This window comes from Genypterus blacodes, unplaced genomic scaffold (genome assembly GCF_046128005.1).
Source record: "Genypterus blacodes isolate CSIRO-AG114 ecotype Tasmania unplaced genomic scaffold, CSIRO-AGI_Gbla_v1 ptg000029l_1, whole genome shotgun sequence".
NCBI lineage: Eukaryota > Metazoa > Chordata > Actinopteri > Ophidiiformes > Ophidiidae > Genypterus > Genypterus blacodes.
In genome coordinates, this window is record NW_027466842.1 from 1,410,049 (window position 1) to 1,426,260 (window position 16,212).

Below are 16,212 nucleotides of genomic sequence, written 5' to 3' on the forward strand. Positions count from 1 at the left end.
GCTTTAAGAAGACAGGATTTGACTGTTTACTTTAATGCTCATATGAATAAATGTAATGGCTTACAAATGCGCTGAGATGGAGTTTTATTGTGGGTTTGCAGGCACTTTGGTGGTGTTTGATTGTCAACAAATACACAATAAATACACAGATGGATGATGGGAACACTTTCATCGTCAACCAAAGTGCACACAAAGTAGGCGTAGAGGCAATAATCTATTAAAATCATTGCGATCAATTTATCAAATGTTCATTATGTCTGGCAGACTTACGTTTGGTCAGATATGGTGAAGCATATTTCCTTGTTTCTGTTTACTTTCTCCCTCATCTCAGACACACAATCCTCACTAATCTCCTCTAACTACCAAATTCGCTGTGGTTTGATTTTCAGTCATAGCTAGAATTCCGCCGTTCAAGCCCGAGACACAAAGAAAATAGGCTGAAACGTTTCTATCTTGCTCAAAACCGAAGAATTTAACCTTGATTTGATGTGTTCCTGAGCTAGTTAGGCTGTGCGATTTGTTTGAAGTTGCACACTGAAAGGAACGCCTGCCAGTTCGGCCTGAAAACACTGGAGGGAGACCACAGGGGTCCAGGTTCCCAGAGTCTGCATGTGTAATCCAGTCTAACATGCATGCAAATCTCATCTGCGCCCGCACACAATGGTCTGACTGTGCGGAGGAGAGGGAGAGAGAAAAGGAGAGAGAGAGAAGGAGAGAGGGAAGAGAAGAGAAGCTTTAAGTTCCTCTCCTGTGTGCAGGAGCGTATGCCATGAAGGACTTTCAGAGATGGAGCGCAGACAGAGGAAGGTTCACAGACCTTAGCCAGAGTCTTTAAACGAATTGCTACTTAAACATCTGCATAATTAATCCCACAGTCTCATCTCTGGAGGTCTGCGAGCGGCCAAAACCCTGCGTTGCCAGGGGTGAAGGCGACAACTCTGTGTGTGTGTAGACTCCCTGCGACTGTTCCGAGTGTGTCTCTTCCTCTGCTCGGTGTAAAAACAAAAAGTTGGCAATCCGAATCTCAGGGGAAATTAAAAAATCTTTGTCTGATCCAGCCAATTAAATGAAATACACTTTTTTTTCCGTACATGGCTGGAACTGGCCCCCACAATCTATTTATGGCCCTGTTGTGGCTGCGCGCTTCCTCACTCTTCGCTCGCAGAGGAAAGTGGAAGTTGGGAATCTGGGGACAGGACGCTAGGTGTCGGGATCCCCCCGCCCCCCCCGCCCCCCCCGCCCACCCCCCCTCCATCTCACACAGAAAACTTACTTTCCATCTGTCTCCATCGTATAGATTTATAGGATTAGACCTAACGCTGTTTCAGCCCTCAGTGGAGGCTCAACTCTTTCATGTGAAACATTGGATTAGATCATCACCGAGCTTTTGTGTACGTTTTGTCCCTTTAGACGCTCCTTCCTTTCTCCTGCAGCCATTGTGCGAGGGGGTGTGTGTTTGTGTTTGCATGCCCGCCCGCCCGCCCGCCCGGCGTTTGGGACTTTATTACATTTCGATAACTTTATATCTATATGCATGTGTGTCTGGGCGTTTTCTCCCGAGCCGGCACCTCTGTTCCATTGTGATCCCAGTTGGTGGACCATAGCTCAGCAGGGGGCCTTCACTACAATTTGCCATCGTTTGTCACCATTTGTTCATGGCGGCAAAACAAATTGTTGGCCCTCGCGTTGCTCCCGTCAGCTGCTCTCTATTCTCATGGCTCCATTTACTGCGATCCATTCTATTACAGAATCATTGTGCTCGACACGCTGGAAAGGCATACATGTGCTGAAAATAGCCCCCCCCTGTCTAATTACCTCATTTGGTCTGACATTAATATTGTAGCACGTTACTATTGCATTATTTATGACGTGTTTGTCTTGCTGTATGAGATGATAATTAAAAGATAAACTAAAGCTGTTGCTCTATGACAGTTTCTTTATCTGCGTGTTAGTGGGCATCTGGAGATTTGCGCCTCTATTGTTGATTCAGTCAGATGTCTCTCCCAGCCTCAGTCAACAGGCTTTTGTGTTTGGTGAATATCTCTCTTACAGCCCAGTAGATTTCAAGGTAATTGCATTACACCGCTTCCGAGTCTAATCCGCACGGTTTTTATGCTACTGTAGCCGTACAAATCCCCTCGCAGGAGAGGTCCACTGAGCCGCACGCTGATGATACAGATGAGATGATCCGGGCAGATAGCAGCTTGCGCGTAACAGACACGGCAACCTTTTTCTGTGGTCGGCTGGCTGATGTTGATTTCCGAACAGTCAGCTCATATCGCTTCTTGAATCTTCGCAAGAAACTAAAACAAGTTAAATTGCTGCCAGGCTCCATAAAAACACAGGAAGGTCAGGCAGTTAAAGAGGTTTCTGAGACTTCCTGGGAGACTAATCCTCTCTCTGGATTTCTGGCAAATGGACGGGCAATAAACTTTAGGTGACTTTACGGCGTCAACAACCGAGGAGTGAATCCAGCCATGGATTCGGTTTGGCTCCCTCCTTTTCCTCCTCCTCCTCCTCCTCGTTCTCCACTTCCCACTGATGTTCTGTGTCATAACGTTTTAGCTGCGAGTCATGAGACGAAGCGACAGATGACCGTACCATGAGGCGGAGTGCCTGCCTGTGTCACTGGTCAATGAGGCCTCAGTGACAAACCGGCTGGCAAAGGTTTAGACAGAGGCTGCTTCCCTCGGCCCGTCGGGGGGAGAGAAGAGCAGATGTCTGGGTGTTTAAAGCCGCGCGGGTCCTCCAACTGCAAATTTTGTCACGTTTGAAGTGAGACCCGAGGCATATCTCATTTTCAGCCCTTGCGCCAAATCATATGCATACCTTTATTCACATCTCCGAGACTCTCATTAGGTGAAATGAAGAGTGTCAGATATGGAGGAAGCTATTACAGAAGAGCAGTGAGCCCAGTGGTCGCTCGTAATTGGAGACACTATTGCTGAGATGAGCTTTATATTACCAACAGAACAGTAAATACTGACCTTGCTGTTTTCATGTTTGTCGCCCTGAGGGTGTTTTTAGTCTCCAGTTGTGATTCATACAAAAGTAATGTGGAGACATGAATTCAGTCGTGGGAAGAGGCCGCAATGATGTTATCTCTGTCTCTGAACAAACAAGCTGTGTGATTATTAAAAGCTAATCTGTGTTAGAAGCTCATTATGATAATGAAGCTTGTTTTTAAATATATTGTAACAAATGGATTCCTGTTCAATCATAGGATTCCCGAGTCGATTGCATCGGTTTGATTTGCCTGCGAGAGAGGACATTTTGTCTTTGGGGGACGATCTCTCTGCTTTGACGATTCAATAAGTGATTTAAATGGTCGCAGTAAAATATCATATAAAAACTGATCTTAATTGAAATAAACGATCCGACTCCTCTAACTGAGAGATGTTGGTTTTATTGGCATTGAAACTCCCGGAAGGATGATAATATCAGATATAAATTACCTCCATTAGGATATTATATTGTCACTCTGCTCCCTCTGCATAAGGGTCAAAGGTCAGAGCTCAGCACCAGTGTTTATGCTCACATGCCTCGACAGGTCAGATGCTGTTTAGTCAGGGCACTGAACGTGATTCTGCTTGTTGAAGGTCGTCAATAATTATTCTCTGACAATCAGCAGTGCATGAAGTTCATTTCTTTTACAAGGATTGTTTCTCCTTATCGCCTAGGACATTATTACCATGGAAACCTGGTACTAATGTGAATATTAACTTCATTTGTCATTGTATCAGTGTGACGGGTCTTTATCAATCCACGGTCAATCACTTCTAACTTTTAGACACACACACACACACACACACACACACACACCAAGGACGAGGCTTACAAATGTCTGACCAGCATCCTTGATTTACAGTCCACGTCTTGTGCCAACTCAGGCCAGACACAGCCAGCCAATCAGACAGAGCGGCCCTGCAGAGACTTAAAGGTGCCTGTTGCACTCAGCATGCACAGCGGTGCTACATCAAGGGAGATCATGCAGATTTAAACATTACAAAGGTTTCAAGTAAGGGCCTGAATAAAACAAGGAACAAGGAAATCATTGCATGGCCCCTTAACCTGAGTTATTGTTATTATTATTCATCATCTAGTTTGTATAAACAAGCTTAATGTGTTTAAATTCACACAGGATCCAGCAGCAAGGTTGTAATCAGAGTTCCATTCTGAATGTGAAGGAACAGCCGAGTCAAAACAAGCTGATTATGAGTCGGCACCAGGAAAAATAAGTCTCATACTAATCACGTCTAAATCACGGTGAGCTGTTCACTTTACTTCATTTCCATAATCTTCATCTAATGTCTTTCCACAGAGTACAGTCACCTGCTGCATTTGAAAGAAATATCCCTGAAATGAGACTTCCAGGTTTCAATCAAAGCTCTTTATTGAATTTATCAGCGGCTCAGCATCATTAACAGAAACTATTAAAAAGAGTATTAAAAGTTTGTTCCATATGAAAGGGAAGCTGTGGAAATGTCAAAACACACCGGGAAACCGCAGCTCAAATATGGACTTCAAATTGAGGCTTAACCAACACAAATGAAAGAAGCTTCAAAAGTAGAAGATAAAGCTTTCTTTTCGATGTTATTGTCACGAGTCTTCCATTAGGGCCAAAACGAAATACTGATGCGGTTAATAATGCATCACAATTCAAAGGACAAACATTTTATTCATAAATGTAAAGTTTTGTCCTCTAAATGGCTGAATTTTGTATGTGAAGTGTTTATTCAACACGTAATGGAAAGTCTGAACTGCATGCAAAATAAGCTGCAGGGAAGAAGACAAAGCCTCTCCGTTCTCAGGGTGGCGGTGAGTCTCAGAGGAGGTCAAGGGTTCAGCATCAGACCCCCTGTGGTCTCAAGCTTTTTGCTGTGTTGTTATTATTAAATTTGGCGATTTACCACCTTAAAAGCTGAAGTAAACAATAAACAATCTTCAACCAACAGGACATCAAAACATGGACCTTCCTGCCAAATCCTCAGAAACAAATTAACTACTAACTTTGAATCAATAATTCTAATTCCATATTTGTGATTGAGTCCTTTGTTGTTTTTATGTGGCAAATTACTATCAAAGCCCAAACCTATGAAAAGTAAAAAGCTGGCAGAATGACTCCTGGTGTGTTCCATTCAGCTGTAGTGTCTTCATCAGGTGCAAAGTTCCACCTCTCGGCTTCTTCCTCCTCTCTGCTCGGGGACATGCTGCATTTAAATCATAAATATTAAACATATTATCAATATTCACGTCCTGTAGTTTGGGGCGGGTGGGGTGTGTGTGTGTGTGGTGGGGGGGGAGCACGGAGGCACGGAGGCCCGCAGAGGACTCAGCCTGGGCAGAGCGATGGAGGAAAGGCCAACATCCAATTGGGAATCCAGCTGGCTGAAACAGAAGAGGTCACACACAGAGAGAGCTTTTCTCTTTTGTTTCTCGGTGCAGAAATGCGCTTGTGCTCGGCCTTTAGCTTGTGTTTCAACGTTTCATCGAGAGGTTTTTGCAAGATTTATGGATCGGAGAAAGGGAATGAAATCTGTTTCTGTGTGTTGTGGCCATATGTTGTTTGCTCTACACACAAGAGAGCAACAAAACACTGGGAAATCAACTGAAGTCGACTTCCATGCTGCGTCTCACATGTTCAACATATGATAAGATTTTTGTAGTCTCATAGTGTGAACCGAGTCTTATAGGGATCTTTATTAAATCTTCCATGTGACTGTGGGTCAACGTCTTGTGATTGTTTACCACCTGGGAAGCAAATGTCTCTCTTAACCCACACACACCGCAAAGACACACATTGTCTCTCATTTCCGTTTCTTCTCCGTGTTTATACGAAAAGTTTAGAGCGAACGTCTCTTCAGGAATCCCCCAGAAATCAGATAACAGAGTGTTCAGAAGTTTGAATCCCTGCCAGGCCTTTGATGACACGACGCAAAAACCCACCAGAGAATGTTTTTCTCAGAGCCACATGGAAGCTGAGCTGTTTAACTGGCCCGACTGCAGCTCTGTGGAAGCGGTCCATTTGTGTTTTGTACAGAGCGGCCAGGGAAAGGCTCACAGGCTATCATCAGTCAGCATCAGAGTGGCGTGCAGATGGCCCTCAGACTGACCATAACTCAAAGGTTTAGTGTGAGCAATATAACGGATGATCAACAGGCTTTCTTGCCAGAGGAAAGCGTCTGTCAGTGTAGCGTTAATTACTTATATTATTATATAATGACTGAAAGTATTTGATCTTTACAAAAATGTGTTTTAGACACATATCCTGCGGTAATTATCCTGATAGGTTTCACATAGAAAAGTGCTTCTGACATCATTAAAATAGATTGTGAACTCAATTTATGTGATTTAAAGTGTTTTCTTCAATAAAGTGAACTTTTATGGACTGATTGTCATTTTCATTTGACCTCATTAAGATGATTAAATGACATCATTAAAATTTTTTTTTGCCTTTATAAGCTTATTTGGAGAAACATTGTGTTTGACCTCTCTTCAACTCACACTGTCGCAATTCTTATACATTTAATGCTGTTTAAGTTATGTTTGGTTGTTGGTTACACTTACAATAAAGATGAATTCAATTAACTTGTCTCTCAATAGTTTACATATGAGGATTGACTGATGATTTCTGATCCTGAGACACGAGGACACAAGCAGCACAGCTACGACGCATTTATAGATCTCAGTGATCCAAGCATGCGTGTTGTAGTTGTAACCGAAGCTCCGAGTGGACAAACTAGGTCAACGTAAACTGATTATGCACAGCACATCGCTTGCTCCTATCCATAATTGTGGCTTTAAGCATAGTTCAGTCACCTCGCCCCAGCATGAAGAAGTCTCAGGCGATGACGTCATACTGTATCAGTGTGTGGAGGAGCTGCCCTGTAAGGATGTAACGCCCAACAATAGATAACAACAACAACAACTCCAAATTAGACTCAGAATCGATCAAGCTTAGAACTTATCAGTCAACCCGTGTGCTAGCTACACTCAACACCTGAGTTGATGATCTGCCAGGTGACGCACCCAAAACCCAGCAGACGCCATAATCACCGAATGTAAACGGAGCGAATTACACCTGCAGAGGCGATAACGTGCTGTAACTCCAAATCCATCGGCCCACAAACCGTCTGAATTTTAATCAACTCAACAGATTTATGCTGAGCTCAGTGGAAAATGCCCAAACCTCCCTGTGGACTTTCTGAGACAAATTAATCTTATTTAACTATTTCCACTTTACCTTGCAGCTGTATGGTTTATATTCATTAACATAATGTGAAACTCATTTGCATACTTTAAAGCCCGGCGTCATTGCTTGTTCCTAAATTGGCTGTGAGATCGTGTTTACTGGGTTTGAAAGTAAAACATTTGTTCGTCGCTGCGCCCTGCTTTTATGATATGGAGGCTGCGCATTTTTAATGACATAATGGCGGTGGTTCACAGTAGGCTAATGCAGCAGAGCAGACGTGTGCGAGCAGAGAGAGAGAGAGAGAGAGAGAGAGAGAGAGAGAGAGAGAGAGAGAGAGAGAGCAAGGCCTAAAATGCTTCTTCTTCTCCGTGCTGGATCTCCCATCTCTCCCCCAGTTTTCATTATCCTTACAAAGCTCCCAGAGTGCTAACAAGCCGCTACGCTCAGTGAGTGAACAGACGGAGCTCAGGGGGGAGACGAGGATCAGAGAGAGACGTGGAGCTCTCGGGTTGGTGTGTGTGTGAGTGTGTGCGAGTGTGTGTGCAGGGATTCACGTCTTTTTACATACAGCTGGGGCTCAATTAGTGTCCATTTTTTACTAATTAAGTACACTCTGCCTGAATCAGTGGTGCAAAAACTAACGTTGTTTGTCAAATCATACGCTGGATGTGGCTTGTTGCCCCTCAGGAAGGCTGGAGGCCGTTTTACTGTACATTGCTCTATATTTTCTAGCCCCCACACACACACACACACACAAACACACAGGCAGAGACACCCACCCACCTCTGTTTCTCTCCTCGTGTGTTCAAAGTGACGAAACAAAGCATTCCCAGATGGTTTTCCCGAGCTACCAAGTCATTTTATTTCAACCTTGTTTACACAAACTCTCATGCAGCAGGAGAGCCGCTTTAACCAATCAGCGTCGAATAAGAGAAAAGCTATTTTATTTGTTGCCTTTCTAAACTCAAAGCCTTCACGTTGAATGTCTATTTTTGCGTGACATCGGTTACTACATAGCATGACAGGAGTGTTTTGTGCATATTTTCCCTAACAATGTGCAGCAAAGTGAGCCTGGCACAGCAGATAAATTCCTAAAGGAGTTGAAGAAGAGCGCTGCAGTCACAGACATTTACAGTGTGAAAATACCCTCACTAGTGTCTGAAGTTAACACTTTGTAGTAAGATATGTGTTAAATTGCTCCCACAGAGAGAACTGGGTCTGCGACTGTCAATCTCTACACACCATCTGCGTACGGTATTAATTTCCCAGACAAGACGGCGGTCCTTCTGCAGAAGGGTCAGACTTCTCCAAAATGATCTGTCAACCCCTTCATCCCCTGCCGCACTCTTATCAATGCCGCACACTTCTCTTTTCCACTGTTGCCATGGCTACGGTTTGGCAGGGATGAGCGGTATCAAAAGCACTCTGGAGTTTAGCGATGCCTCCTCTCTACACTTACCTCTGTTATGTAGCTTTAATCCGTTCCTTTTGATCTTCTTTTGATGGAGACATTAAAACCTGAAGGAATTTAGGACAAGTTACAAAAAACCCTCTGAGCGCCGTTTGACCGGATGATACGCTCCGGACTGTTGGGCTGTGCTGCTGCTTCTACGGTGAGATATGACCTCATTATCTGCAGCGGACGGATAGGAACTAGAAGGGATACAGCAAAAACAATGGGCTTAAACATTTCAGCTGAACAAAGCCCTTAAACAGCAGAGTTAAGTCACGGCCAAATACCTCTTAGGCTCATAACCTAACATACACCTGACAAGAGGTCGTTGTAGTCCAGCTCTCAAGGTTAAACCTCGGGTCTTAGTGTCAAGCCCCAGACTCAATATGAGAGGGTGATGATGTGTATGACTACATCCCGCAAATATTTCCGCACTCACCCTCCTTTCCTTTCCTTAATCCTCGCTCCTGACTCCAGCAGCCCCTTAGAAACATCAATATCACTGACAGATGGTTGAAACACAGTGAATGTGGGCAAAACGAGTAGTGAGGCTGCTTGTGTGTGTGTGTGTGTGTGTGTGTATGTGTGTGTGCATCCTCATTCAGCTTAAAGCCAGAGAACAATTTCTGCTTGTGTTAACATAAACAAAGCTCTGATGCTTTAATGCTCAGCCATGTTAAATGACACTGTGCTGATGTTTCACTGGATAATAGAGCTGCAAAGTCCATTTACTCCAGCACTGAGGTGTACGTGTAATTTGAAGTATTACCATTTTGTGCTACTTTCTGTCTTGTACCTCTCTAGATTTATCTCATCCCCTGTAGTTGCAAGTTACATTGCTGATTAAAACTTTACAATTCAGCACAGCGTAAGGACAGAATGCTGTCGTCAGGTAAAACCTTGTGTCTCAGCCCTGTCTAGCTTGATGACACCGTGCATTTTGGGCATTATCATGGGAGTGTTAGAAAGGAAAAGAGGTCGGAGAATTTACCCCGAATCTTTTCAGCTGACCTGGAAGCACAAAGGGAGGATGGACAAATGAGCAAATTTGGTTATTTTCATTTATCTTTTGTAACTTCTGTCTTTCTGTTCCACCATTCCCTTGCTGCAACACAACTGTGCACACAGAGGTAAAACAGGACATCCCATAAAGCCTGTTCTGTTCTGATTGGTTAGTTAGTTGGGTCTGAGCTACCAACACCCACTCACTCACCAGCCTCGTCCTTGGAGGAGGTATATTTTAATATGTCACATATGTCCAGAAACGAGTGAAAATTCAACAACAAAGCTTTTCATTTACATCAGGACCTATGGGTTTGTTTGAATTGTAATCGGCAAGAACTTTGCAGCGTTCAACACATAACAACACATTTTATTATACCATAAAAATGAGGAAGTATAATACGCCTCCATTTAGAGGAGAAGTGAAAATGGACTCAAACGCAGACTAGATCAAGTCTAAAAACACATAATATGACTGAAATCCTCTAAGTACAACATAGGCCTAGATTTTGCGATTGTTAATGGATTTACTCAAGTACATAAACAGTCCAGTGTAAACCTCCTCCACATGTGTTCCCTCACCTGACAGACACTGCCTCAAACTCCAGCCAAGCAACAAGTCAAGTACACAACAACAACAGCCAACAACACAATCCTATTAATTCCATCCGTGTATATGTCTTACTTGCATTTTTTCCTGAAGCCAAACCAAGGATAACAGTCAAAAGCCCAAATGCAGACAAACACAGGCAGACAGGGAAACACTAAGCTGAGAGAGAGAATCAGGAGCAAGCAGACATAAAGACATGCAAGGAATCTAAACTGGAAACACCTGGGGGAGCAACGGCGTGACTGCTGAAGGAATATCAACATATAGAATCTGCCACACAGGATGAATAAAGGGCTTAAGTACACAATGGGTAATTAAAGTCTGTGTGTGTGTGTGTGTGCGTGTGTGTGTGTGTGTGTGTGTGTACGTAGCCTCAGTTTATAAACCTAAACCAGGCAAATGCAATAAAAGGGATACAATGTTGTTCACTTTGTCATGGGAAAATCCTTGGATTGTCATTTTTCTCCAATTTGCTTGTTATTGTTATTTATATACATTTGTATTATAATTGTAATATATTTCACATTTTATCCGTGATCATTTTGCTCTTAAATGTCAGGACAAAACCAATAATCCAAGTACTTGAGTCTATTTTACTGCAAATACACACTTTGGCATCAGTACTTTTGTTGAAGTACCTCCACCGCTATCGGCCGTTATTCTTACTTTTACAACTCCGCTAACACAAATCAAGATCGTCTTTATGTTCAATCCCAGCAGCTTACATCGCTGTGAAACTAGCTGCTGTCAATTAATAGTGATTAAACCGCAACTTTGCATCATGACACATACGCAGAGAAGCAGATGCACAGACATACTGCACACACACACACACACATGCACATGCCGGCCTGACACACTGCTAAGCTTATATCCTGATGAGTGAATTTTAATTGTGAATGCATCATCATGCACAGACGCACTTTGTGTGGCTATTTGTCAGTGGCGGGAATAAAAAGTTCATCGTGTGACTGAATATGCTGGAGTTTATATGGGCTGCATGATGAATAGCTGGTGTCAGGTGTTACCATGGGGATGATTACTTGAAAGCAGCCAAGGTAGTATAAGCATTTGGGATTTCTAGCCAACCCATCAAATGCTTGGCAGGCCATTTATTTCGAATATACAGGTAGTTTCAGGCGATAAGAATCTGCCTGCATGTGTGTGTGTGTGCGCGTGTGATTGTGTGTGAGTGTGTGAGTGTGTGTGTGTGTGCATGAGTGTTGATCAAGTGTTTGCGTGTGTGCGAGTATTGCATCTCTGTGAAAAGCAAAGAGAGATCAGCCTGCATTCCAGCCAAAGAGCCTCTTTTCCATTTAATTACAAAGTTGCAGAGGCTCTGTGTCGCTCTGTCTCCGTCCCCATCAGCTCAGTCCTCCTCCGCCAGTGTGACAGGAGGAGACGGGAGGAGACAGCAGACACAGACGTGTTTCTCATACTGGTCTTTGCTCATCCTCCCAGTGAACTGTAACACGTCGACTCGCTCCCCCCACGGCCGGGCAAGCGTCGGCCTTTCTCGCTAGCAGGCCCCGCAGGCCACAACAAAAGAAAGCTCGGAAAAACAAACCTCTCCTCACTCTGACTGGCTGCACCGAGGCGCCGCCTGCCCTCCATGCTCCACAGACACTCCTCAGATTTAGACAGATTCCCAGTTAAGCTCGGGATCCATCGGTGCCTTAGCTCTTCTTTTCTTTTCTTTGCCAATTTGGGACATCTGCTCTGAAAATCGGCAACACACACCCCCCCCTCACCCCCCCCCCCCCCCCCTTTCTACATTTGCTCAAAAGCCTAAAGTCTGTGTCTTCCTCCTCTTTTCTCTCTGTGCCCTTTCAACTCCCTGGTGGGGATTTGTGATTCAAACTGGGTTGTGAGACCTAAAACCTCTCTATCTCATCAGCAAACATAACAAATGCATAATCTGTCCTTTCTTCCAGACCCATTCACATGCATGGTAATGATCTGTGTTGGCGCCTCTTTTCACTGCGTCGGTGCTTTGAAACACAACCTGGCAGGCCAATATGTTCTTTCAGATGCCACATCCCCCAAAAAAATGGATTTTACAAGCAGAAATGTGGATGTTATAGCTATTTTCCAGTCATAATGCTGAATCAAAATGAAGTGAATACAGCGTATCTAAATCCCAACATAGCAAAGGTCATTCATGGAAACGCCGATACAAACACAATGAATGCTAATATTATGGTATGGCGAACAATTTGGGATCACAGAGATAAAAATAAGCAAAATGTAGGTCTTTATTTTGAGTCATTTGACGCTCAGCAATATCCTCCGGCTGTGCTGTATAGTAAATGTATATGTATCAGCTCCTCACCTCATATATCAGCTGTGATGTAATCAAGATCCCACAGCCTGGAGCCAGTTATTGCTTTTATAAAATTTCGAAATCTACTTAAAGTTATTTAACTATTGCAGCCGTATTGGTAATTTCATACCAAAGATATTTTCCACATTCTCCCCGGCAGCTGCACATATAACTACAGGCCATCGCTGGAATGATCAGAGGGGAAAATGTACACAATTAAATTAGGATTATTTGTTTCTCTCTGTTGTTCCACTTGTAAAATCCATTTCAAATCCTGTCCAGCATCAGCAGGACGAAAGCTGTAAACTTGATGGACCTTTAACATGTTTCGACGTCATTAAGTTTAGGGGAAAATCCAGACAAACAGAGCAAACGGGTCAAAGTTCACCAGTAAGTGTTTACAGATGTTGCAGTTCCCTGTTTCCTGTAGCTTACTTCTTCTCTTAGCTGTGGAATGATTCAGTCTGGCAACCATCCCTCCATCCATCCATCCAACCGTCCATCCATCCATCCACCCACCCATCCATCCATCCATCCATCCATCCATCCATCAATCCATCCATCCATCCATCCATCCATCCATCCATCCATCCATCCTTCCATCCATCCATCCATCCATCCATCCATCCATCCATCCATCCATCCATCCATTCACATCTACGGGCAATTTAGAGCTTCCAAGTCTAAGTCTTTGGACCGTGGGTGGCGAGCGGAGCGGCTGGAGGAAGTCCATCCTTGAGGGGAAACATGTAATCTCCGTACAGAAAGAAGGCAGAAATCCAAACCCGCAAAGCTCCAAGCTGTGAGTCGACACGGCTGAAGCACAATATATTCATACAGCAAATCAAATATTACTATTCCACAGTGATTTCAGCTTCCTGTTTTAAATACAGTCTTATGAGCTGAGACCAGTAGCAATAAAGTAATGACACTAAGACTGACTGATCTGTCACCTCATGCAGACACAACTCCAGTGAAATGTCACTTCCTCGCCCTGTCATGATGAACGGCAAACTGCCAAATAACACAACAAAGCATCAAACTTAACACACAAGGAGTTTGTATCCTTCACCCTTACGTTTCCTCCTCTCCTCTCCTACTCTCCTCTTTTAAACCCTTTACTCCTAACCTCACCCACTCTTCCTGTTCATGCTCCATCTACTCAACCCCTGAGTGTGTGCAGCTCAGAGCCCCGGCCCCGCTCTGCCCTCCGCTCTGGCCGCTCTGCGCCTCTGTCAGAGCAGAGGGCAGGGACGGCAGCTCTCAGCCACTTTCTGATGCAGAGGACCCTGACATTCAAACTCAACAGGGCCCTGACACCCATTAATCAATGGCTGGGGCTTAGGGAGGCTTTTTTAATGGATCACACACTGCACTGATCGAGCCGGAGAAGCCTCAGTAAGCACAAAGTGCAGTGTCATGCTAATCATCAGTGCCTGCAGCACTAAAGGCATTCATGACAAAAATGTTGGGAGGTGAATCAGACACATTGTTTACCTCCCGCTGTGAGGTTTTTGTGTGTCGCTGCTTTTTTGAAATTCAAAGTGAATAAATAATAAAACGTGTTGACGGCTGCTGATTAGCTGTGAGGCAGGAAGGAGCACAGTTACTCTCAGAAGCATTCAGTGTTCAGCTTTACGGAAATATTAACACTGAAAACCAGATTATTCTTAATAAAATTACAATAATCTGGCTACCAAAAATGAAAAATGAAATCCATTAATTTAAATTATGCAGTTGAAATGATGACTCATAACTAGTGGCCTTTTTCTGCATTGCGGATTTAGAATTACAGGCACAAATGGAATCACGCAGCACTTCTAATGCTGATTAGTGGTTAATTAGTGGCTTTGGACTGTCAAAAATTAAATGCACATCGCTTAGAACGTGAAAGTGGAACAACTACAATCGTATGTGGAACACAAACAGAGATTCTATATTTCACAGAGCTGCTTAATGTATATTTCTGTGGCGTGATTTGTATCGCACGCATCATATAACACGTCATCTAAATACGTTTCAGCGTGACTGCAGGTATCTTGTCGGTGATGTAATGTTTCCGTCAGTCGCCGCCTTTAAAATGTGACTAATAACGTCTCCCGATATTCATTTAAAATAGAGCCAATTTGACGGAACATTCTAGCTGAAAAGACGTTGATTTGTGTTTGTACTCCGTCTGCACACAAATGCTGTGAATTCTCGCACGAGCGGCGTTGAGAAAGAGTCGTGGCTGTGTCATTAAAACCCCCGATATTTTGTGTCTCTCTCTCTCTTCACAGTTTGGGATTAGTGCTGCATGCGTTTGACTATAAAGAGGGTAGTTTTCCATTGATGAGCCGGCACAGGCAGCTTCAGCGCCACCAGCAGCAAATCACTACTCTGTTAAAAGGCCCTGATGCATAGCAAACTCTCCTGCCAAGCCTCCCTCGCTCCAAATCTGCCTGCTTGCAGACCCCCTGTAATTGGAGGCATTAAACTTGCTTTGGACAGGATGGCAAATGAATGCTCGGAGCTTGGAAAGAAGCGACTGCTGCATTCAGAAAGGAGAGAACACACGTAGATACGGCTAAATCGGACAAATCACTGCCAATCCGTCAGATCTCTGTGTGTGCATAAACTTCAGTGTGTGTGTGTGGTTTGGATGTGTTTAGCAATTAATACGTGTGTGTGTTTGTAGTGTGCGTGACTGGGCATAGTGTGCATACTGTGTCTTTTTCTGCGTATCCTGTCTTGGCTGGTAATTGCATGTGATTATGTACATTCAGCTTCACAGCCACGCTGTTGTTAATCCTGCTGTAATCGTCGGGATCACCGTGGTGACGCAGGGATTCGACCCGGCCTGCTCTCTGTCTGGTCACCGACAAAAAAGCAGCAACAAATGAAACAGACAAACTGTCCTAAAAGCTGCCCGTCATCCCGTTATCAGTGCCTCGACGAGGACTCATTAAAATCCAGGGGTGAAGTGTCGGAGCTGATTTCTCATCTCTTAATGGCCTGTAATATTATAATGAGATATTTTCCTGTACGTTTGCTGCCATTTTGCATTCATCCCTCAGAAGGCAGCCATCCATCTCTGCTGCTGCTGCAGACGCTGCCTCCGCTGAGCCAGAGTGGCCCGTGAAGCTGGCAATGATGTGAATGCGTAATGATGAACTGGATGCAAATGTCACTTCTGACATTGTGTCAAAGCTGCGGAACAATGGAAACTCTATAGCAACACACACTGAGTAAGCTCTTCTTGAGTTTAGTGCAAGACCTTGATTAGACGCTGCTTTGGATGAAAATAGGTCTTCAGACGGAAGAATGTCTTATCTGCGTCAGGCGCTTCACTGAAGGTGAAATAGTCTTCAAGGTCAACATTCAAATACATCTTTTCCTGGCTAAGTAGAAAGAGCAGCTAAATCAGCAAAGACTTTGTCTCTAATCTCCCTGCAAAGCTTCCATGCTCCTGATGAAAGCCACACGCGGTAGTTTGCCCAGAGAATTACAAGCAGTGGATCTTGGTCTGACACTTGATCTCACATGTTCATCCAGCAAGAGGACGAAAGATGGACTCAACCCTCGACTAACCCTGTAAAAATGGGAATATACTTAAATACCACTGACTCCTGTTTCAACATTTTATTCACGTA